Below are 23,492 nucleotides of genomic sequence, written 5' to 3' on the forward strand. Positions count from 1 at the left end.
CTTGGTGAGGGCTCAGTGGACATCAGTGGGACCATGTAACCCCTGAATAGTGTTCGAAAGACACTAGGTATGCATCGTTTGTGCATTTTTGTGGTTAGAAGACCCATAGACTTACCAGCTTTTCAGTGGGCTAAAAGGTTGACAGAACCATCAAGCAGGAGATAATCACTAAGGAATCTTAACTGGGGAATAGCCTTAGAATTATTTTCCTTGTGGCCCAGTGAAAGCAGGGCATGTTCAAGGCAGGGTGGCCCCTTGTTGCCCCATGCAGTGAGGGGCTGATGGCCTCATCCAGCACCCTCTGTGCACACTGACCCCCATATGAGGTTCCACGAAGGAAGACGTTTGGGCTGCCTTGCAGCCCTACGCCCGTGGCGTGTAACCCAGGGCCTGGCAAGGGGGTAGATGCACGATTCCTGTTTGTTGAATGAAGTTATTGGACGCATGTGTCTGTGATGCCTGGATACTTACATGAAGGTAAAAATTAAGGCATGAAAACAAGCAAACAAGCGAGGGGTTGAATGTATTTTTAAAAAAAGGGGAAACATCAGAAGGGCAAGTGGAATGTCAGCAGGAACCAGAAATGTGTATTTCCTACTCCCTGCTTCCCTGAAATGAAACCAATGGTTTGTAATGAATTAGCAGCAAGGGGGGACGTGGGGTCTGATGGCACAATGCCCGGGTCACCCGGCCCTCGTGTCTGCAGTCGGATAGCCCACTGTTCCCTCAGGGATGTGAGTGTCCTTGAAACCAGAATAGTCCCGTTCTGTGAACCAGGAGCATTATGTTTCCCATAAGCCAACAGATGGGACCTGGCACAGTCAACTGGCTGGCTTCTAGAAACAAAACGGGAGGGTAAACGATTATTTCAAAGGAGCTCGGGCATGCTGCCCATTAACCTGCAAACACGCTGAGTGCCGCACACGCTTCTGACACGGGCTCGCTGCGTGGCAGCCGGGACAGGGTGTTTCTCTAACGGGTGACCTGAGAAGGAGGGACATGCTGCCTGGAGCCGAGCCAACGGGAATGGGAGTGATGACTAAGGACCGTAATGAAGTACACCCTCAAAGGAGTTGTCCATTGGGCCATCCAAAAAGAACATTCTGTTTTCCTTTAATTATCTGTCGTTGCTCCTTCTCTTGTAGGGAGGCGAGTGGTACAGACGTGTGTCTCTTTCGCCGCCGCCCTCAAACTCCATCCTGCTGCTGGGCTTAGCCTGCGGAAGAGAGAGAAGCCTTCCAGATGTCAGCCACGCGGGAAGGAACCATCGCGGTCCATGCTCACAGCCTCATTCCGGCTGAGCGCCACTGCATGCCGTTGGCCGGGTCCCAGAAGGACGGGCTTCGCTGCTGCCCTGAAGGGTGGGACCCAGGCAGGACACTGCTGGGGAGCAGGTGTAAGGGAACTAATACAGATGCCGTAGATGCCTACACGTACCCCACTGATGACCTAGTGACTGCTCAGTTTGGTCCACGCAGGGACTAATGCACTGATCAGAGGTAACATCACTGGGTCCTGCCTCTCCGAACCATCACCGCCTTGTGCCACACTCACTCACGCATGACACGGCGATTCAGCCACCGTTCTTGCCACAAGTGTGTCAAGCACGAGGCCTCCACGTGTATGAGATGCTGCCCCTGCCCCTCAGGATGTTACAGGTGGATTCGCGGAGACCCAAACGTGGACACGCGGATCACACGGTGAGCAGGGTGTGGGAGGAGCAGTGGGCGGAGTCTGGGGACGGTCTGTCCAAGGTGTGTGAGCTGGTTTGGAAGACGCTGTCGTAACTGTGCTGGGACTCGTTCTAAGCCAGTGTGCTAAGATGTGCAGACAGGCACGTGACTGCCCTGCAGGACCAAGTTTATACTCGAGGCACGGCCACCAGGCAGGGCCATGCTGGGAAGCACTGGGGACGGTCGGGAGGCAGAGGGAGCGACGGGAAAGTGTGGTTTCCCAGGGAAGGAAAGGACACGGCAGGGTGAGCAGGCTTAGGGCCCGCTGGGGTGTGGGGACTGCCCCTGGTGTCTGGCCCAGAGTGTGAGGGCTACAGAGGAGGGGTCTGGGGGTGGCGTGCATTTGCAGGGTGAGCTCTGGGTTGTTCACTGCGGGAACTGGCTGGCCCTGGGTGGGCAGGCAGCAAGACCCCAGATGTCAGAGCATCAGACACAGAGAATAAAAGACATGGTTAATAGGTATGTAGGTAGGTGTCTTTCCTGTGGGCCAGAGGGGAAAGGGACCCGGGTGGGAGGCACAGGCGGTAGCACTAAGTTTGTGGGTGGATGAACCAGTCTGTATTTCTGGGGTTCACTTAGCTGCTGGGTGGTGGGTGTTCTTTGCAGGAGGAAGAAGGATGGCCATGGGCCTGAGGCTGGATGATAGCGGGGGAAGAAAGCATGCTGCGCAGACATGAGGCCTCTGCGGGCAGGAGGGCAGCCGAGGGCCAGGGTGCGGGGTCCCTCCCACACACCCCCTCTGGTTCCCCAGCTGCTATCTACTTGCTCTCAGCTCAGCTCATGGAGCATCTCGTGGCTCTTTCACGACGTGGAATCCGGGAATTCGTCCACTGGGAGAGGGGAGGCACACATGCAGGTGGGGAAGGTGCGGTTGGAGATCAGGGACTGGCAGCCCAAGCACCGGCCCTGGAAGCCCACCTGGGCCCGGCTCACGGAGACAGACACCTGCCGCTTCGTTATCAAAGCCTGTTTCCATACCTGCGGGACAGAGACAGCCCTGACACGCACGCTCTGGGGGCGATGGGTGAGCGACGGCACGTCCAGTCCTTGACCGCCTGTGCACGAACTGTGAGCAGAGGAAGGTGTCCCCCTGGAGCGAAGGCCCCTGTCACCACGCCACAAGCAAGCGACGTGTGCCAGGCACCAAGCACTGCTCTGCACGTGGAAGCTCACAAGAGCTTCCCCATATATAGCGAGTCACTCAGATTTCCCGTGCGGAAGCTGTAGGTTACCTGTGTAACACTGGCAAGACGGGCTAGAGATTGGGTGCGTCTGGACTCCCTGAACCAGCACAGCTGGACACTGGCCTGAACCCAGGGCTGTAACCAGAAGCCGGAGCGCGAGGTCCAGGTGCAGGGGCACGGGGTGGCCCCACTTCCTCGTGACGGGAGAGCCACATGCTGGGGTGCTGCTGTTTCCAAGCTGTTCCCCCAGCGGTGCAGGAGAGGACGTCACCTCGGCTCCCCTGCGGCATCTGCCCGGTCATCTGCTCCTGACACCTGCTGCCTTACGGGAAAGTGAAGGTCGTTTAACCCCCTCCCCTACCTACTCACTGCCTGCACTTCCTCTAATGGACTCTTTCTGCTCTTTACCTTTATTCTATTTTACAAGGACATGGGGAACAGTGAAATGCCTCCTCATTCACCCCTGGGTTCTCTCACACAAATTAGCATAGGGAGTGGGGTGGCTGGGTGGTCAGCTGGTGAAGCATCTGACTCTTGATTTCTGCTCATGATCTCAGGGTCGTGAGATCAAGTCCTGCATTGGGCTCTATGCTCAGCGGGGAGTCTGCTTCTCCCTTTCCCTCCATCCCCTGCACATGCTAACTTTCCATCTCTCTCTCTCAAGTAAATAAATAAAATCTTTTTAAAAAATTAGAATAGAGAGGGTTTCCTCCATGAGTATGATTTGGGGTCTGCAAAGGATAATTTTATGCACAAAATTATATGCATGAAAAAGGAATCTTTAAAATGTGTATCTCAAAAAAAACTCCAAAATGCCTAATAAAAAATATAGATTAAAAAAGTTTGAACAATTGTATATTTAAAGGGATATTCTTATTAGGCTCAAAGTGAATGTCTTTTTGGTTTTCCTTCCTCAGAATGACGGGTTTCCTAAATTCAGCTTCTAGCTTAGATTCTCGCAAATTCCACTCCCGAGAGTTGTCCTACTTTTTGGAGGTGCAATTTACACAGACATTTTGCATTAACGAATTAGTTCACTGCACGTAATTTGATTTGTGTTTAAAAGGCAGAAAACCGTACTGAGGTCTAAATCCTAAGGCCATCTTAGGAAAATAAACTAGGTATCCTTGGCCATGGAGAGAATCACAGGCCATGAATGACTTTGAAATTGCCACAAGATGCCATGGGCTCCCGAGCACCGGGCACATTGAGTTCTCCGAGGCACATTTCCTACGCCTCTGAGTCCTTAGATCCTTCTAGATTCACCCTCAGTGGGTATCTCTCTGTACGCTCTCACACTCTGGTCCCGGCAGACCCTCCGTGTTCTGCACGCTGTCGGAGAATCACGGCAACACCTGACCTCAGTCAATGACCATAAAGGTGTTCTCTGTGTGCAGTGACCCGGCTTCCTACCACTCCCTGAGCCTGTTCTCTTCGTGTGTTTAGTAGCGGCCTTCAGACGTGTCCATGAAACAAGCCAGCAAAGAGGTTTGCCTTCCTGGAGCACGTGGTTTAGGGGGGTGAAAGGGAAATCAAATGAAGGAGAGAAACAGGGTGCTGTAGGTATGGGGAGGGCAGGGTGGGGGGAGGCGCCCGAGGAGGCCTTGTGCCCGCACGCCCGTGCGTAGACGGGAGCGCATCCCTGGCGCACAGGCCTCGTGGGTGGTGTCTGTGGAGAAGCCAGGGCAGGGAGCTGACCGCAAGTTTGAAGTCGGCGGTGGGGGTGGATAAAGAGGCAGGTCCTTCGGGGTCTCTTGACCTTTGGCACCAAAGAGGATGGGGCGGCTTGAGTGTGCAGGGTTCCCAGCAGAGGAGGGGGGCGCTGGCTGAAGTTTCCCCTGGGCCCAAACTGGGAGGGTGAGGGACGGTGCCACGGGGATAACCCAGGAGGGACATGTCGGTGGCCTGGGAAAGAAGGGGCAGCAGTGGGTCCCTGAGAAGTGGTCATATTTACATCCTGGGAGGGCAGCTGACACGGACTCCACAGAGCGTGGATGTGGCTGTGGGAGAAGGGGAAGGGATGGCCTGGGGTGGCCTGGGGCCCCAGGGGGAAACAGAGGGGCCGCTTGGGGAGAGAGGAGCACTCCCCGCAGGCGTTTGGAAGGTGTGGTGCCCCCTGTCACTTTCCCCCAAATCCCCCAAGCCTCCCTCAGGGGGAGCCTCCTGGAGATGCATGCAGGTGCCTATGGGAGACCGGGAGCAGAGGAACGCCCCCCCAGCACTGAGCGGCCTGCCAGCAGCGCTCGCTGCATGGCTGCAATACACTCATGCTCTCTAATCCCCCTGCCCTACACTGCCGGCAGTGTTCCTGGGGTTGGGGACACGCATGACCAAGGGTGCGATGGCCTGGTGGCACTCAGGTCAGGGACTCCAAAATGCTGGACTCAGAACTGAGCTGCAGGCACCGTGAGAGCGTGGTGGCCGTTAGCCACCTTCGTGAAGCATCTAGTTTTTGCGGTGCGCTTGGTAAGTAAAGACTGTGTTGGATAGACTTCAGCTGGACAGGTAGGAGCCGTCGTTACCCGCATCGTGCACGGGAGGAAATGTGCAGGAACAGGCTGAAGCACGATCCACCCCTTGTCCTGTGAGACCTTGGACTCCGTTGATCCATGGGCCCTGATTACATCTTTAAACGAACTTGATTGTTTAGACTAGTTTTAGAGGTGTGCAAAATTGCACAGATAATACAGAGAGGTCTCGCCTACCCTGCACCCCCTTCCCCCCGTGTTAATGTCTTGGCATTAATACAGCATACTTGATGCCGTGAATGGACCAATGTGGACCCACGAGCATGAACTGAAGTCTGCGGGGTGTGCAGATCGCCCCGGTTTTCCCTTCATTCCTCCTGCTTCTGTTCCAGAATCTCACCCAGGACCCCTCATGATTCTGGCCCCGTCTCCCCAGGCTCCTCGAGGCTGGGACGGCTTCTCTGATGCTCCTTGTGTGTTTTGATGGTGTTGAGTCTTCCGGGTCCAGCGTGCTGTGGACTGTCCCTCAACAGGGATTGGTCTGGGGTCTTTTTCATGATTAGGCTGAGGTTATGGATTTGGGGGGGGGGAGACCACAGAGAAAAACGTCATTTTTGACATGACTTACCGGTGTGATTCATCCCAGTTGGTGATTCCATGATCCTGTGGCTAAGGTCGTGTCTCTCCGCTGTCAAGTCACTTTTCCTTCCTGTCTTTCAAGGCGAAGGCTTTGGAAAGAAGTTACTATGTGCAGCTTACACTTAAAGAGAAGGGGCTTTACGTTTTTTTCCAAAGAGACTTTATTTATTTATTTGGGAAACAAAGGGAGAGAGTGGGGGGAGGGCCCAAGGGAGAGGAAGAAGCAAGGAGCCTGACGTGGGGCTTGATCCCAGGACCCTGGGATCATGACCTGAGCCAAAGGCAGACGCTAAACCAACTGAGCCACCCAGGTGCCCCTCCACTTTATGTTTTTAAAAGAAAAAGAATTCAGGAACAGTCCGAGGTTAGAATTTATAAGTTCGTGTGCAAAATCTGCTTTTGTTTCCTAAAATAAATAGGCTCCTGGTCATGACCTTAAAATATTGATGTTGATACCAAAAGAAGGGTGCAGGTCAGTGCTGAAAACTCAGGAGGAGAGGCAGGGACTTGCATATTGTCTGATCCCCGCAGGAAGGCCACGGAAGCTGCCTTCATCGTGGATTTGCATTTACGTCTAAGTGTGGCCAGTGGTTCTGGGGTTAAGTTAAGTCTCTTCCACTAAATGTCCACGTGACAGTGACAATTACCTGCCCGGCTCCGAGTCTCCAGGCTTCATCAGCCAAAACCGGGGCAACAGACAGACAGACCACACTGGGTACAGCCACGTGTTAGCAGGCACAGCACTTTAAGATGGTGTAGGGATGGCATCCTTTGGGGTGTGGATTCCCTGTTGGTCACAGAGCTTTCCCACCCCCGTTCCCTTCCACCGAGGCTGTGCCCTCTCGGGCAGCGTCTGCCTGGCCCTCTGAGTTTTCTATGAGTGCGTCTCTTCCAGGGAAGCCTGTGTGTTATGAATAATGTCTCAGCACAGATTTGGAAAGCCTTTCCAGGAAACTGTTAGGCAAGAAGATACTGAGAAGAGAGTTTTGCTGGGATGAGAGTTTCTTGCCATCTCTCGCCCCTGAAGATTTCCCAGTGGTCAGTCTCCAGCGCGCTTACACAACAGCCAGCCTGGGGATCCGGGGCCAGCGGGACACGAGTCATGGGCTCGAATCACCTTACAAGTACGCCGTGTAACTGCTCCCTTCCTTCAGGGACCACTTCTGGTGTTGCCGAAAACATGCTGACCAGCAGTCCCAGGCCTCGTGAGGAGCCGGCTTTCCACCTCTCTCTCCGCTGCTGTGACCGGCCCCTCCTCCTCCCCGGAGTGGAGGCTCATGAGTGCCTCTCCATGCACACCCTGTGCAAGGGCTCTCCCAGAGCTGGTTGTGCAAGGAATCCGGTCTAAAGGCTTGTGACCTCCAAACTGGGGATTCCAGCCCCAATCCCAACGCCCCGTGTGGGACTACCGTGCGCCCGACGTCAGTGGACCGATCTTCCAGCACCTGTCACGGGGGTTCTCCTAGCAGAGGTGTGTGTGCTTGGACAGGCAGAAGGTCGGCAACCACGCTTCCTCAGTGTCGCTTTTTGGCACTTCACCAAAACATCGGGTTTAATAATCGCTGTCTTAGAATCCTGCAGTCTTAGACATAGACAGAGGGATTTGATAAATTCCAATTAATCATTTTTTTTCCCTTTTATGGATCCTACTTTTGGTGTCCATGGTTCTGGATACTTTCTCCTAAAATTTTTACACTCTTTTATCTGAATTAATTTTTGTATAAAGTATGAGATTTAGGTCACGTGTCAGTTTGTTTTGCCTGTGAATGTCGAATCGCCCAATGACACCATGTTTGGGAAGGGCTGTCCTTTCCCTGCTGCAAACTTGCATTTGCACTCAGGCTGAAAAGCCGTTGGGCTCACCTGTGTGGGTCTATTTCTGGGTCCACATTCTTCTCTTCGACCTGTGTGTCTGTCTGTGTGTCTGACACTGGCCCGCAGTCTTGATTAGCAGAGCTGCATAATAAGTCTTGGTTTCCTGGGGCGCCTGTGTGGCACAGTCTTTAAGCATCTGCCTTCGGCTCAGGGCGTGATCCCGGCGTTCCGGAATCGAGTCCCACATCAGGCTCCTCCGCTGGGAGCCTGTTTGTTCCTCTCCCACTCCCCCTGCTTGTGTTCCCTCTCTCGCTGGCTGTCTCTCTCTCCGTCAAGTAAATAAATAAAAAATCTTTAAAAAAAAAATAAGTCTTGGTTTCCTGCACTTTATTCTTCTTTTTCAAGACTGTCTTAAGTATTTGCCTCTCCATACTTATTGAAAACAATTGGTTGTGTATATCTATAAAAACCTTTGCCAGATTTGGGTTGGAATTGCAATGAAACTGTTTATCAATGTGGGAAGAATCAGCATCTTTATTCTACTGAATTTTCTGATCTAGAAACACGGTGTAGCTCTCCATTTATTTAGATATTTTTATTTATTTCATAAACATTTTGCACTTTTCAGGATACAAATCCTACATATGTCTTGTAGACAGACTCCTACAGATTTCATTTTTTCCAGCAATGGTAGGTGGTATTGTAATTTAAATTTTGGTGTTCACGTGTTCATTGCTGGTTTACAGAAATACAACTGATTTGTGTGTGTGTGTGTTTCTTTGTATCCTGTCCACTTTATGAACTCACATATTAACTCTAGGACTTTTAAATTTTTTTTTTCATTTTTGTATTAAATTTTGGGGGATATCTACACAGATAATCAATCATGGCATCTGCAAATAGGGATAGTTTTATTTTTTTCCTCCAACTCATGTCTTTCATTTCTGTTTCTTGCCTTACTTTACTTGTCAAAACTCCAGGAATATGTTGAATAAAGAGAGCAGACTCCCCTGTCTTGGTCTTGGGAGGAAAATCTATCCCCACCACATACGACGTGAGTTGCAGATTTTTGGTAGATGTTCTTTGATCAAATTGGGGAGATGCCCCATCTTCCTATTTTTCTGAGAGTTTTTGTCATGAAGGGGCGTTGAATTTTTTAAAAGATTTATTTATCTATTTATTTTAGAGAGAGAGCACAAGCAGGAGGGACAGAGGGAGAGGGGAAGCGAATGTCAAGCAGACTCTGCTCTGAGCACAGAGCCCCATGCGGGGCTCCATCCCAGGACCCACTGAGATCATGACCTGAGCAGAGGCCAAGAGTCAGATGCTGAAACAACTGCACCACCCAGGAGCCCCTAGGCATTGAGTTTTGACAATTTTTTTTTTTTTGCACCAATGGATTTTTATCACGTGACTGTCCATCTGCTACCTTGGCGTGGTGGACCACGCTGGTGCACCTGCTTCCCTACGAGGGGATTCCAGCCCCTCTCGGTTCCCATGCTGGTGCACCTGCATCCCTATGAGGGGATCCCAACCCCACCTGTTCCCACGCTGGGCACCAGCATCCCTACAAGGGGATCCCAACCCCACTTGGTCCCTCTGTATAATTCTTCCATGTGTTGACAGACTAACATTTTATTATGAGGGTTTGCACCTGATAGAAGAGCAATCCCCATCTGCAGTTTTCTGTTTTTGTGCTGTTTTCTCCTGGTTTTGGTATCCGGGGAATGCTGGTTCACAAAGAGTCAGGAAGTGTCCCCTCCGCCTCCAGAAGCGGGAAGAGATTATGCACAACATATACAAATTCTTCTTTAAGGTTCCGTAGAATTCCCCAGTGACCCTGTCTGGGCCTGGGGATTTCTCTTTGGGGAATTTTGGAATTATAGATTTAATTTCCTTTACCCGAGAGAGCTCTTTCAGTTACCTATTTCGTGTTTAGTGAGTTGTGGCAGCTTGTGCTTTTTGAGAAATTAACAATCTTCCCTACATTGTCTGAGTTGTGTGTGTAGAGTTCTGTGTGCGTAGGGCTGTGTGTCCCTTCCCCTTTCTTCCAATGCCTGTGGGGTCTGCAGGGATCCCCTGGCTTCCTTCGGGAGGTTGGTGCTGTGCCCACCGCTCTTCCCTCTGTCCGTCCTGCTGTCAGTCCTCAGCTTCATTGCACGGTGTGTGTTTCATGGATTTTTCTGACTGTTTTCTGGACTGATTTTTCTTTACTGTTTTTCAAGGTCACCGATCTCTATGCTTCTCTTTATGATTTCCTTTCTCCTGCTTGCCTCAGGTTTATTCTGATTTTTGTTCTTGATAATGGGGTAGAACTGCCCATTCCGTAAGGTCAGGCCCGAGTGCCTCCTCTTCTTGTGCTGAGATTTCTATTTCCCGTGTGTCTTCTTCATGTCCGTGATCACGTTCTGAAGCATTTCGAGGCTGGCTGCTCCAAAGCTTTGCTGGATCCTTCTTGCACCTCTTCTGGCACCTGTTGGGGTTTTTTTTTACACTCCAGTTGAGATGTTCCTGGTTCTTGGTGTGACCACTGATCGTCTATTGAAATCTAGACATTTGGGGTGTTACGTTATGACACTCTGGCTCGTGTTTAACCCTGGTCTGTTTGAGTGGCTTCTCCGCTGGGGGAGCAGAACTGTGCTCCCTGCTGCGGGAACTACAGATGTCGAGGTGCCCACCTAGTGGGGGGGTCCTCGCTCTGCTGGGCGGAGGAGGGGTTCTCGATATCCACCAGGCCTCTGCTTTGACCACTAGGCCAGGAGGGCTCACTCTGCCCCTGGGGCCTCCGCTGGTGGAGAGGTGGTCCTACTCTCCAGCAGGCCCGCTCCAACCTTATCCCTGCCTCATGCTCAGCCCGCGGCTGAAGGTCTCCTGTGAGCGTGCGAGCTCTGCCCAGTCCCGGTGCTTGCAGGTTTGGTTTTGGACATCAGGGGGCCCTGTTCCTCCTGCCTGCGCTCTATGTGCTGTGTCTGTCCGGCAGGTGGGAGAGGAGCTCCTGTCCTTCCGCTCCACTCTTCTCTCCCTGATCAGAGCACTAATGCGTTTGTGGATAATCATGCCTCATTTCTTATGAGCAACAGTCCCATAAAATGAACAAAGTTTACCTTCGTATATAAAATTAGAGAGAAATCTTTTCATCCGAAGTTCAAAATTCCTTTTTCTCCTTACCTATTTTACTGAGGTATAATTGACATCAAGTGCCTTTAACAGAGTCAATAGTTCAGTCACCGCATGTGAGATTAAAAAATCTGAACTTAAAATTGGATTTCTCTATTGCTAGGCCCCCCAAACTGTGTCACTAAGTTCCTGTCCTAGTTCATGATGACTCACATTTTAGAGAGTTTCACATGGGCAAAAGTGATTGCACCTCTGCTTTCTAGAGCTTTCGTCGGTGTATTTGAGCTCTGCCGTGCATGTGTGTTCCGTCTGCTTGCAGCGTCTGGGAGGCACGTGGCAGCTGTGTCCCAGGGGTAGCTACCGAAAACAGTTAGGTTCCATAAACAGTTTCACTTACCTGCCTACAGCTATCAGCAGACGACACTTGCAAATAAGGAACAAGGCCGTGCATCGAGAAGTCTCCCTAAACACCGGCGGGTTGGCCACTGAAGAGCCTTACCAGCTGGTCACACTAAGGTCAGATGCCCCAGGTCAGCATCTGCTCCTGATTTTGCAGGTTTGAAACCCTAGGTTTCTCTGTGTGTCAGAGCAGCGGAGGCTGACCCCTTCAGCAAAGACTTCACGGAGCCCGGCTCTCTTCCAGTGCCGCCTGCCGAAAGCTCAGAGCTCCTTCCATGTCTCGTCCGAGAACCGACCCTGCAGGCGGGTGTGTGGGGACGGCTCACGGCAGGTGCCAGAACTCTCGGCCCCGAACTCATGCCTGTGTCTCTCTCTCTCTGGGCTCACACGGTCTTCCCTGGGACAGCACCACTCACTCTTGCCAGGACCCGACCCCTTCTCCCTGCTGCTGCCTGCTGAGCAGGGAGCCCGAGGTGGGACTCGATCCCAGGACTCTGAGATCATGACCTGAGCCAAAGGCAGATGCTTAACTGACTGAGCCACCCAGGCACCCCACGTTCTGGCATTTTGAATGGCCTCCTATTTAATATTCATGGGTGCAGTTTTCATGTTCATTCTCAGTAGTCGTTGGGCAGTGTCTGTAAGCTCCTAAGAGTCAAAGCTCCTACTTGGGCCATTTGCCTACGCAGGTGACTCAACCTTGGACCTTGGGTGTCCACAGACTCCCCGCACTACCATGGGCTCCCAGGCACAGCGATGCCTACAATTCCTTCTTCCTTCTCTTCCCAGGTTGCGTGGCCCACCTTCTCTGCTCTGCCGTTTGCACCACTAGGACCATGGCTGTGCCTCTGATGTCTTAGTGGAATGACCTGGAAGCCTTCATAGGACAGACAGCTGGGCCAGCCCCGGGGGCTCCGATTCACTGCCTGGGGCGGGAGCTGGCAGCTCCCTTCCTAACCAGGAGCAGGTGGGGTGAACCTGTTGGCCCCGAGGCCCAGACAGCATTCAGGGAGCTGCCGTGGCCTGGCCACTTTCTCAAGGGATGTGGGGTTTGAGGACGTTTGGACCCTGTCCTCTGTCTTCTTGCCTCCCAACTGCTTTCCAGAGCACCCGTCCAGGTGACCCCACCATCGGCAATGAGGCCACTCACACAGAGAGTTTATAAACTGCTCAGAGTAACCAGTAGACTTGAAAGCAAAGGTGATTTTCTGCAGAGCGTGTCCACGTTTTCATGGTTTAAAGTAATGCATCTGGTTCCCTGCTCCCTCTCCTGCAGGGTGCCCATCTGCACGTGAGCCTGCTGTCCAGGGCACAGGTCGAGCTCTTTCCATCGGCTGGTTTCTGAGCTGGGACGTGATCTGCTCTGACTGCCAGGCCATGGCGGTTCACCCCCGGCTCCTCCAAACCTCAGCTAACTCTTCCCAAATCTCTGTTCGCTGGCCAGGAGTGCGGCTCGGACTTAAACACAGGCTCCTGCTTTACGCTCACAGGGGTTTGTTTAGAAAAACACTCTCAGAGGTTTTATTTGTAAATATAATTTACCATTGAGTGCCTCCTTTCACGTGTGAAATTCACCCACCTTTCAGGTCTTTATATAGCCATGTACTTAAGAAACACGGGTTGATTATCAGCTCACATGCAGCCCAGTGCTTTCATTTTTTTAAAATATCAACTAAAAACTTCACATTTATCCTTAATAGGGATTAATTGTATTTTTATCCTTTGTCTAATGTCTGGATTTTAATGGTGTTGATCTTTGAAGCTGAATGGTCTTAATTAACGCTCTTGGTCACCATTCAGTTACCTTCGTTGCGGAAACATAAGAATCAGACCGGCGAGAGACCAAGTGACACTCGGAGAAGTAGAAGAACTCAGGTTTATTTTACACCGGTGGGCCCAGAGGAACTTATGCACAAAATTCTGGGCCCCGGGCAATGGGGTTATAGGGCTTTTATAGGGCACTGCAGGCAGTCAGGCTCCAAGGGCTATGCTGACTCTGGAAGATGGGTTGAAACTGGGGGAGTGGGGGCTGCTTCAGGCGGGAACAGTAGTGCAGGGAGCCTGCGGCGGGGAGCCTGTTTATAGAAACAGAAAAGGGCTGGTTATCTCTTGCTCCCTGTAGGGCTTCTGGTTATCTCTAGCTTATTGATGGTAACTTTCCATCTTCTGGGGCCTCCTGGCCTGGGCTTGTTCTGGGCAATTTTCCTCTTCACCTTGACAGACCGCCTGGCTATTCCCTCACGCCCTGAGGATGGGCCCGGCAGGCAGGACGGGAACGGCGGCAGGGGCCAGGGCCTGACGGCGAAGCCCGCTGCTCTTCGTCCCATCTCCATCTGCACCGCTGTCTGGAATCGCATCACAACACACGCCAAGGCAACTACCTGAAAATCAATACCTTGCCTTACGTCTGAGATATTCCAAAAACGCTGTTTAAAACTCTGGCAAAATGAATGATTCCACCTGCACGCCATTCCCGTGTTCTGCACCCGGGGGAAGGCCCATGGATTTCCCGTTCTTACTGAGAGTGAATTCGTGCAAGTTGCCGGTGACCATCGTTACCTGCATTTTTGTGTCCTAAATCCAGCTGTAAGCTGATCTCCTCTCATCTCCCTAGATTTCACCAGGGACCAAGGCAAAGCTTCCCAGCTCACAGATTCTCCCAGCATCTGCTGGCCCCTTTCCGGAAGATTCCTTGTGATTTGCAGATGATCCATTCTGGTTTCACCGTACAATGTTGCCAGGATGGAGGGCGTCCCAGCAAACAGAAAGCTACGCGTGACCGTGTGTCCTCCAGTCCCCCAAACACCTGCCGACCCCGCCATGGCCGTTCCTCTTCACGGAGAGTTTCCCGTCTTCTCTGATTTTCTCCAGGGAGGTGACTTGGTCAGCATGCCCAGGAGGGGACAGCCAGGCAGGCACGGGGTCTTTCCAAACCAGACTCCGTATGTGCTCAGTGGAGTAAGTGAAAGGGGGTCAGATGATTCTTCTTTTCTCCACGTCCACTCTGAGTGACAGTAAGTGAAACGAACTTGAACTTCAGGGGCTGGAACATGAGTTAGCTCGTTTTTTATTTTTGTTTTTGTTTTTATTTTTCCGCCCAGATGTTTATTATTCATCATTTTCCGGACCAAGCCAAGTTTTCTTTAAAACCAAGATATATTTCTTTGCTTTAAAAAAACAAAAAGCAAATAATATCGCTTTATATAAATAATGGATTTGGAATGCTGAAGATTGGAATGCTTGCCAGAATCATAAATCACCGAAGAAAATAATGGTCTTTTTATTACTTTAAAAACTAAACCAACATCCAGGCTATTTAACTAGGAATAAAAATAAAAATGAGTTTGGAAGGGTTGGAGTTTATTTCAGATAAACATCAATTTTTTTTTTTTTTAATTCTGATCCAAAATCGTTCTGCGTCCAGCAGGGGCTCGCAATCATATCAGCTCTGGTTTCCCGTGAAGCTGAGTGTCTTCCTGTTTACTCCCAGTGGGATCTTGCAACTGTTCAGCACTGACTTTCCTTCTGTTGGCCTCAGACCACCGATCGGTGGCAAGAAAATAAAAGGGCCCCAAAGCGTTTCACTCTCAAGTCATTCAAATCCAAGATGTGTTAGGTACACCAATCAGCTGTTCCGTAAGCTCTGCTTCTGAACCAGCTTTACTAACGTATGCGTGCCTATAAAATACAATCTCAGGATTTCTTCCATGGGGTAGATTTCTGAGAAGCAATCGAATGTTCTTGGCCTGGTTGTGGCTCCGTGTTTTCAGTGCAGGTGATGGCTCGCACTGGGGCCTTTCGGTTCTTGGGCTCTGACCAGAGCACACCTCAGAGTCATGGGGTGGACGAACGCCCCACCCAGGACGGCAGCACCAGCCGTCCACGTACCCCGACAAGAAAACACCCTCCATCTTGCCATCGTGTCCCCAAGGCCACACTTGTGGAAGTCATCGGATGAGCTCTGAGGAGTCCCTTGGGAATACAAGGAAGATCCCCCCTGAGCCGATGGGTTCCCCTCCATCCAATCTGCACTCTCTGCCTTTTCCCCTTACAACAAGCTCCAGTATGGGGAAGGAAAACACGTATGTTCAACAACCAGTTTGATGCGGAAAGTACATCGTTACCATAATAAAGGCAGAGACTGCAGAAATACAGCTCACTTCATAGATTCCCAAGGTGAGTTCAAAAGTAAGCCCAACATTACATAAAGAGCTAGTGACGTGCTGTATGGTAATATGACATACAAAACAAAACAAAACAAAACAAAACAAAAAGAGTCAAAAGAACAAAAAAACCCACCAAAACAAAAAACAAAGAACAAACAAAAAAACCAAAGGTAATCCTAGTGTGCCCCTTGGGGTGGAAAAAAGAAACACTGAGACTTCAGTTCACGATAAATTATTTAAGAACCAATCGTTTATGTTACTATTTAAAATAAATAGGCTGGTGATGGGTAGTAAGGAGGGCACGTATTGCATGGTGCACTGGGGGTTATACGCAACTAATGAATCATCGAACTTTACATCGGAAACCAGGGATGTGCTGTATGGTGACTAACATAATATAATAAAAAAATATTATTATAAAAAATAAATAAAATAAAATAGATAATTCCAATTTCAAACTGCTAGGTGACATGTGACCAAGAAAAGTTTTTGTGTTTGTTTTGTTTTTTGTTGTTGTTGTCTTCGCCCACCCCCTCACTCGAAGCCAAGATCCCTCCAATGTCAAGGCATAACGAGGGTGCTTCCAAGGTTAGCCCCCAAGATCCCTCCAATGTCAAGGCATAACGAGGGTGCTTCCAAGGTTAGCCCCCAAGATCCCTCCAATGTCAAGGCATAACGGGGGGTGCTTCCAAGGTTAGCTCCCAAGATCCTTCCAATGTCAAGGCATAATGAGGGTGCTTCCAAGGTTAGCCCCCAAGATCCCTCCAATGTCATGCATAACCAGGGTGCTTCCAAGGTTAGCCCCCAAGATCCCTCCAATGTCAAGGCATAATGAGGGTGCTTCCAAGGTTAGCCCCCAAGATCCTTCCAATGTCAAGGCATAATGAGGGTGCTTCCAATGTTAGCCCCCAAGATCCCTCCAATGTCGAGGCATGACGAGGGTGCTTCCAAGGTTAGCCCCCATGCACTTCCGTAAGGGTTAGCCCCTCCCCTGACTCTGTTATCCACCTGTCCCCAAGCACCTTCCTGGAATGTCTCTGATTCCTGCCTCGGGGGCGGATGCATAGGTGGTGAGAGTTAGAAACCTGTTCTCTGTGCCCCGCACGGCCCCTGTGGGGCCAGTGGGTCGGGGACACTGAGGCCCCCGAGAAGCAAGAAACTCAAGGGCTGCCTCTGTTAACAGCCCTACTGACTATGGGAGACACAGCCTCCCGGCCCATACTCCTGCTGATCCACTTTAACATATGTGCTCTTACGTACTTACGTTTAGAGTTTCAAGGAAGCGTTTTACTTTCCTACACACGTGAAGTCTATGTGTTAGGAGCTGGAGGTATTTTCAAAAATTGGACAATTTTACATCTGATAATTTGTCCCAGGTAAAACATGGGTCCTATGAATGATGTACTCCGTGCATATTCAAAAATTAAACTGTAACCATTGGAGAATGTTTTAAGGGAATACACTTGAAATATTTGCATATAATAAACTCATCTCTTTTATGGTCAAGGTTCAAGTGCTCACATTATTTTGTAGATGTTTCTTTTCACGAGAAAAGCAGCCACATGGCTGCAAATGTCCCCCCATGGCCATGCCCTCCTACGGCTCAGTGCTTAAGAAATTCGAGTCCTGATTATCGAGGAAAACACAGAGCTCTACTCATTTACTGCTCACATCTGAGTGTTGTTTATCTGCCATAAGGACTTGCCTGATCTATAAAAACTGGGCGGAATTTAGTTTTTTGAATCATTTTGAATGCTGCTGCTTAGATATGGTCAGAGGGAAAAGAAAGGTTACAAATGATCCCAACAGAGTGTGTGGGTTGAAACCAGCGAATTGAAAGGGTGAGGGTGAAAACTTGTATCCGGTTTGCAAGGTAATGTCTGCAGATAAGGCACAGACCAAGAGGCCCCAGGAACCACCAGACACCAGACATCGCGCTGTGGGTACACTGGTAATTCAGCGGGTCTAACGAGAAAGAGACTCCGCTAGAATATTACTAAAACACTTGGGGATGACTTCTGTCCCAGTGATTTCAGAATAGTTCCTTCTTGATCTGTTTTATCTCATGGTTCATAGCAAGGCGGTGCCAGAGCCAGGGTCTGGGCACACCTGCCTCGGAATCAGACTCATCCTGCGTCATGTGGAGTCTTCACAGGCTCCAGCGGAATCCCAAGTTCAAGTCCTGAGGGTTCTGTTTGATGCTGTTTTTAACCGAGCCTTTGACAGTGGCAGTCACTCCCTGGCCACGCGCACGCTCCTGACCTCAGGGCACCGCTCGGGGGCACACAGGTAAGGCTGACCCCTTTTCCAAATTCTGCCTGCCCTTGTTTTTCTGCTTTTGGCCCCCCTTACATTGATAACTGCTTTGTTTTGTTCACGTTTTCTTTTATTTATTCAACACGTATTTATGGAGGTCCAGAAATCGGTCAAGGCAGAAATCGAAACAAACCATATTTAGTCCTTATTGTCATGGACCTGACATTCTTGTAGGGGAGATGAGAATTAACAAACAAAAATACCACATTATGTGTCCCCCCCCCCAAGCATAATGTCCAAGTCCTAACCCGATGCCTTCGAATATGGCGATATTTGGGAAACGAGTCTGTGCGGATATGATGACGTGAAGAATCTTGCGATGAGATCATTGTGCACTGGAGAGAGACCCAAATCCAGCGACAGGTGTCTTTGTAAGAAGACGAGGAAGCAAAGACTGCAGGCCATGTAGACATGGGGACAGAGACGAGATGTGGGACACGTTCTCCCTCAGAGCCCCCGAGGGCCTGTTCTGCCAGCACCTTGGTTTTGGATGTACGGCCTCCAGACTGTGAAAGAATAATCCTCTGTTGTTCCAAGCTGCCATTTGTGATGGTTTGTGACAGCTGCCTTAGACACTAGCACAGTCGTGACACTGAGAAGTAGGACCGAACAAGTGAAGGAGCACAGGAGGGATCGTGGGGGTCTAATAATTATGAACAAATGTGTGTGCGGGATGGGACGTGTGGTCCAGGGCTTGAGAAGGGCAGAGGAGGGAGCCGAGCAGCAAGGCGGGGAAGACAAGGCAAATGCAAGGAGCAGAGACCCGAACACGACCACGGGACAGGAGCGGCCAGGGAGACTGGGGCAGGGACCAGCAATGGGCCCAGAGCCGCTTCGGATGGAGGGAGTCCCCCAGATGGTTCGACAACGAGAGATGTGGAGGCTCCCGGCCTAGGGGAGCTTGTCATCCTTTACATGCTGTGTTGAGGGTCCTCGAGTTTGAACAGAGTAAACAGGACAGTAGGGAAAACAGCTAACAGGCTATTAGAACAGTTTAATAAGGATAATGGAGCCTGGGGGCCCAGTAATGTGTGTGCATTAAGTGACTAGCCTGTGAAATCCTTGTTGCTTATATTGCCGCATAATGAGAAGTATAAAGCAAGAACCACGCCTTTGCTCCCATCAACGGCCTGTCTTGTCTGGCTGGTTCTGATTTCCAAGCTCCAGAGTGCACGCTGTGTCTTAGATTCACATCAGAAGCCGTCCTGATGAAATCACGTGCGCGTCCCTCTAGCGTAAGTCAACGGAAGGCTCATACAATGTTGGAAGTTAAAAACAAGGGCTTCCCTAGTCTGAGCGGCTTTAGTAAAAGCAGACACCAGACAACCACTTACACTTGTAGCGATAGAAATCATCGGTCGATGTTTTGACCTTAAGTCTACTCAAATAAGCTCATTCATTCATTGATTTACCGAGCTCCTACCACGTTTCCGCTGCCCAGACGCATCTGTGGCTTTATCATAAGGGGGCAGATGAACGCATCCTCACAAAGCAGCACGTTCCACATTTAAGAGCATCCGACAAAGAAGACATAGAGCTTCTTTGGACCAAAAAAGCAAAAAACAAAAAACAAAACAAAACCCCAATGTTGCTAGAGATCATTCCTTTTTTCCCAAGGGTGGGATAGGAGAGAGAGCTGACTCGGAATGAGGAAGAGCAGCAATGAGGTGGCAGAAGTCAAGCCTGGGACCTTCTAGAGGGGAGTCCAGAAAAGCTAGCTGAATCGTCCCGCAAGATGAGGAGGGCTGGGTGGCCCGCCAGAAGGAGTCTGGATCGAAGTCAGAATTGAACATCACCTGCTGTCACTCATCTGTGTGCTGGGCACTGTGTTCAAAGACGCTGGAACAGCACCTCTATGGATCTCTGCATTTCGTGGAGACATAACCTGAAGCTTCGAGAAGTTAAGTGGGTTGTCCAAATTCACACCTCTGCTCGGTGGCCAAACAAGGCTTCAAACCCAACCTCTCGCAAGCTCTTGCTGTAGTCTAAATGCGTGCTTCTCTGAAAGTGGCCTCCAGGCCAGGGCCAGGCTGCCCCGAAAGGAGCACGGTGTTGAGAGTCCCCGACCGCGGCTGTTGGAGACTTCGCAGGCTCACGTGCACAATGACCTTGACTCACCAGGTTGTGGAGAAGCTTGGAGGGTGTGGAATCCGTGGAGCCATCTCCAGTGGCTGGAGCTGTGGACCTGTCAGAGCCTAGAACATCACCCTGCTCTGAGAATTAATTAAAAAAAAGCAAAAGCAAAACCAAAACCAACTGGCCCTTCATGAAATGAGTCTGAGATGCACCTTCTCGGCAGGAGAATCCAGACATCAAGAGTGGTCATCATCTGTGTTCTTCCAAAGGGCCCCTGGGAGCTGCTGTACTTGGGCGGAGAGAGAAACAAGCCTGCAGGATCACACCGACCTCTCTAGAAACTGGAAGGGCGAGGATGCTTGGGAACCCAAGCAGGAACGTGAGACGAGCATGGTCTCTGTAAGGGACAGACTGACGCAGCTGCCTAAGGGAACGAGGGGCTGTCTTGCTCAGTCCATATCCAACAGGATGACGGGAGCAGCGGCTCCTGAACTCCGACCGTGAAATCAATCTGGAGCAGCCAGAATCTTGCGTTCGCTTCTCGCTCACTTCACGGCTTTAGGCAAATTTCTTCTGTTAGTCTGTGTTTCCTTGTTTGTGACAAAGGGGGAGTAGTAGTTCTTATCTTATAGGGTTTTATAATTCCATTAGTGTGCACGTGGGGTGTGCACGGGACCTGGCATGTAATGCGTTGTTATCATCATGAATTGGCTGTTGGGATATTAACCAGAAATCTGAGGAGGTGTCTGAACAACAGCGTAAATATTAATGTTGTCAAACAGGTGTAACTGGCAAGGCTGAGGATTTTTAGCAAACTTGCAGAATAAAAGGGGAAGAGTGGCAGAAGCAGAGTCTGAGGGCCAACCCATTTAAATGGCAGGGGGAGGACCAGAAGCACATAAGGAAGACCACAGGGAGAACAAAGACAAACAGAAGACAGGGTGCAGACCGCCAGCCAGGCCTGCTTGGCCGTGAGCCTTGAAGGAGTGAGGGAGGCAGGCGTCAACAGTAACTGTAAAATGAACAGCAAGGAAACAGCTCGGAGGTGGAGCCCAATTGAGATCTGGGCCTTGAGAAGGAGAATCACAGAGGGAATGGGGCAGGTGCTTTGCCAGTCTTAACGTTGCCTTGTTCATCAGCGTAGACGCGAGCATGTAAACTTACAGGGATTTCAAGCACGCGGTCTACGCGGTGGTGTGTGCGGTAGGCATGGTCCAAATGCACAGGGAAGTAGATGGCCATGCATGTCACATGCATGGAGTCTGATGATAATATAACACAGGGCCAGGCACCCCACCCCCAACAGAACTCATTTTTACAGATGACAATATTCCTCGGATGGAACCAGGGTCCCAAGCCGTCATCGATCTTTGAATCAGGGGCCAACAAACTGTCGTCCCTGTGCCAAACACTGCCTGTTTTAGTGAATAAAGCTTTATTGTCACACAGCCATGCCCATTTGTCTCTGGCTGCCTTTACACGGCAGTGACAGCTTCGAGCATTTGGGACAGAGGCTGCCTGGCTTGCGGCTCATAAAATATTTACTGTGTGGTCTTTTGGGAAGAAGTTTGTCGGTTACAGCTCTGAATGCTCCGTGCACCAAACTGCCGCTGCCCCTGTCCTGTGCGTTCCTATGTTCTTGTACACAGAATTTCAGATTTGGGAGACAAAATGATGTGAATGGCATCAGGGTGAATGTGGAAGCTGATTTGCAAAAATGTTTTCGTGAGCGTGCACGCTTACCTTGGGGCACACCTGCGGAACAGGAAGGGCCATTCGAAAGCCAGCTGATTATAAGACCAACACCAGCAGATACACGAGAAGGTGTTTATCGTGACGCATCACCAGGGAAATAGAAATCAAAATGAGAGATCACCTCACACCTGTCAGACTGGCCATTATAGAGAAGGAGGAGGAGGGGAGGAGGTAGGGGGTTAGGGAGAAGGGGAGTAGGTAGACAAGGAGGGGGAGGGAAGGCATATCCAAAAGAACCGAAATCAGGAATATCCGGAAATATCTAAATGTCTGCAGTCCCATGTTCATTGTGGCGCCATTCACAATAGCCAAGTCATTACATTCTGGTTTTTTTCTTGTCTTCATTTGTCCTGCAGGAAATTTGTCCTGTAAATGTAAGGCATGTGACGTACGCCAGCAGGATCCACGTCTCCTTCCTGACTTTAACAGGGACGCATCTGGCGGGTCCCCATTATGTATGACGTCTGTTGAAGTGTCTGTGAGTAACGTGGGAATCCCCTCCTCTCATCCTCTGATGGGAACGAACCTTGGAAATGGTCATATGGTTGTTCTCCTTCCATCTGTTAATGATGAGTTATGCTAATAAATTATACATGTTTAGTTATTTGTGAATTCTCAAGCCTAACTGGTCCTAATGTATTGATTCTACATAAATGGATAGATTAAGCAAAGTAATATTTCTTTAGGACTTTTTGTTTCCTTGTTGGCAATATCAATGATATACAAACATCATAAGCTAGATAAAAAGGTTTTCCTTAGTTTTCTGTGCCCTAGAATACTTGGCATAAAATAAGATTTCTTGTTCCAGAAATTTGGGGGAATTCTCCTGGTAAGTATCTGGCTCGGGAGAGATCTTGATTTCTTGATGTGTTCATGCAGCATGTGTGTATCTGTTTTGATTAAAGACTCAATATTTTACTGATTATACAACCTTAACAATTTTCTATTGTTTCTGAGTTAGTCTTGGTGCTATGTTTTTTTTTAATAATAAATTGTCCATTGATTTTTTTTTTTATATTCGTTGGTATAAGCTGTTCATAGTATTCATTTACTAAATTTTTGGACGTAACAAGTCTTAGGCTTATCCATAGAGCACTTTTCCAATCTTAACTTTCTAGATTGTTCTAGCTCTGAAGTGTTTCCAGCTGTCCTGGTGACATCGACTCTTACTTCATCGTTTACCAATAAAACGTGTCTTAAATTATATTAGTTTCAAAATTAGTATAGCTATTCTCACTTCTTTTGGTTATGTTTTACATGGTATATATTTTCATTGTTTTGTTTTCAATATTGATGATTTTTTATTATAAATATTTCCCTATCATGCACCATAAAGTTATTTTAAAATTCCACCTGGTAATATGTATCTTTTCATTGGAGCGTTTAATTATATTATAATCCCTGGCTTATTTCTTCCTAACATACCAGACTCATGTGTTTGAGAGGCATACGTTTCCTGCCTGCTTCATTACATTTTCCTCCCTGTCATGGCTTTGTGTTGATTTCATTAAGTGTGTTTTATTAATCTATTCCCACCTCCACAAGCCTGAACGGTTTTCGTTTCGTTGTTCATTCAGAAGTTCTAAGAGGTTCCATTGTTTGGTGTGTGACAATGCAAGGTCCTTGCATCCCACACACTCCCTGTATACCCTGTGTGCACGCCACGTCTGTGCTTGCGTGTGTGTCTGAAACCCTGTGGCGCATCACCCGTGTTGTTTTATGCATTCATACTGATGGGCACACTCCAGCTCTTCATTGCCTTCCTTCCTTCCTTCCTTCCTTCCTTCCTTCCTTCCTTCCTTCCTTCCTTCCTTCCTTCCTTCC

The sequence above is a fragment of the Ursus americanus genome, chromosome 3, assembly GCF_024610735.1.
Source record: "Ursus americanus isolate L20-20 chromosome 3, mUrsAme1.1.p, whole genome shotgun sequence".
NCBI lineage: Eukaryota > Metazoa > Chordata > Mammalia > Carnivora > Ursidae > Ursus > Ursus americanus.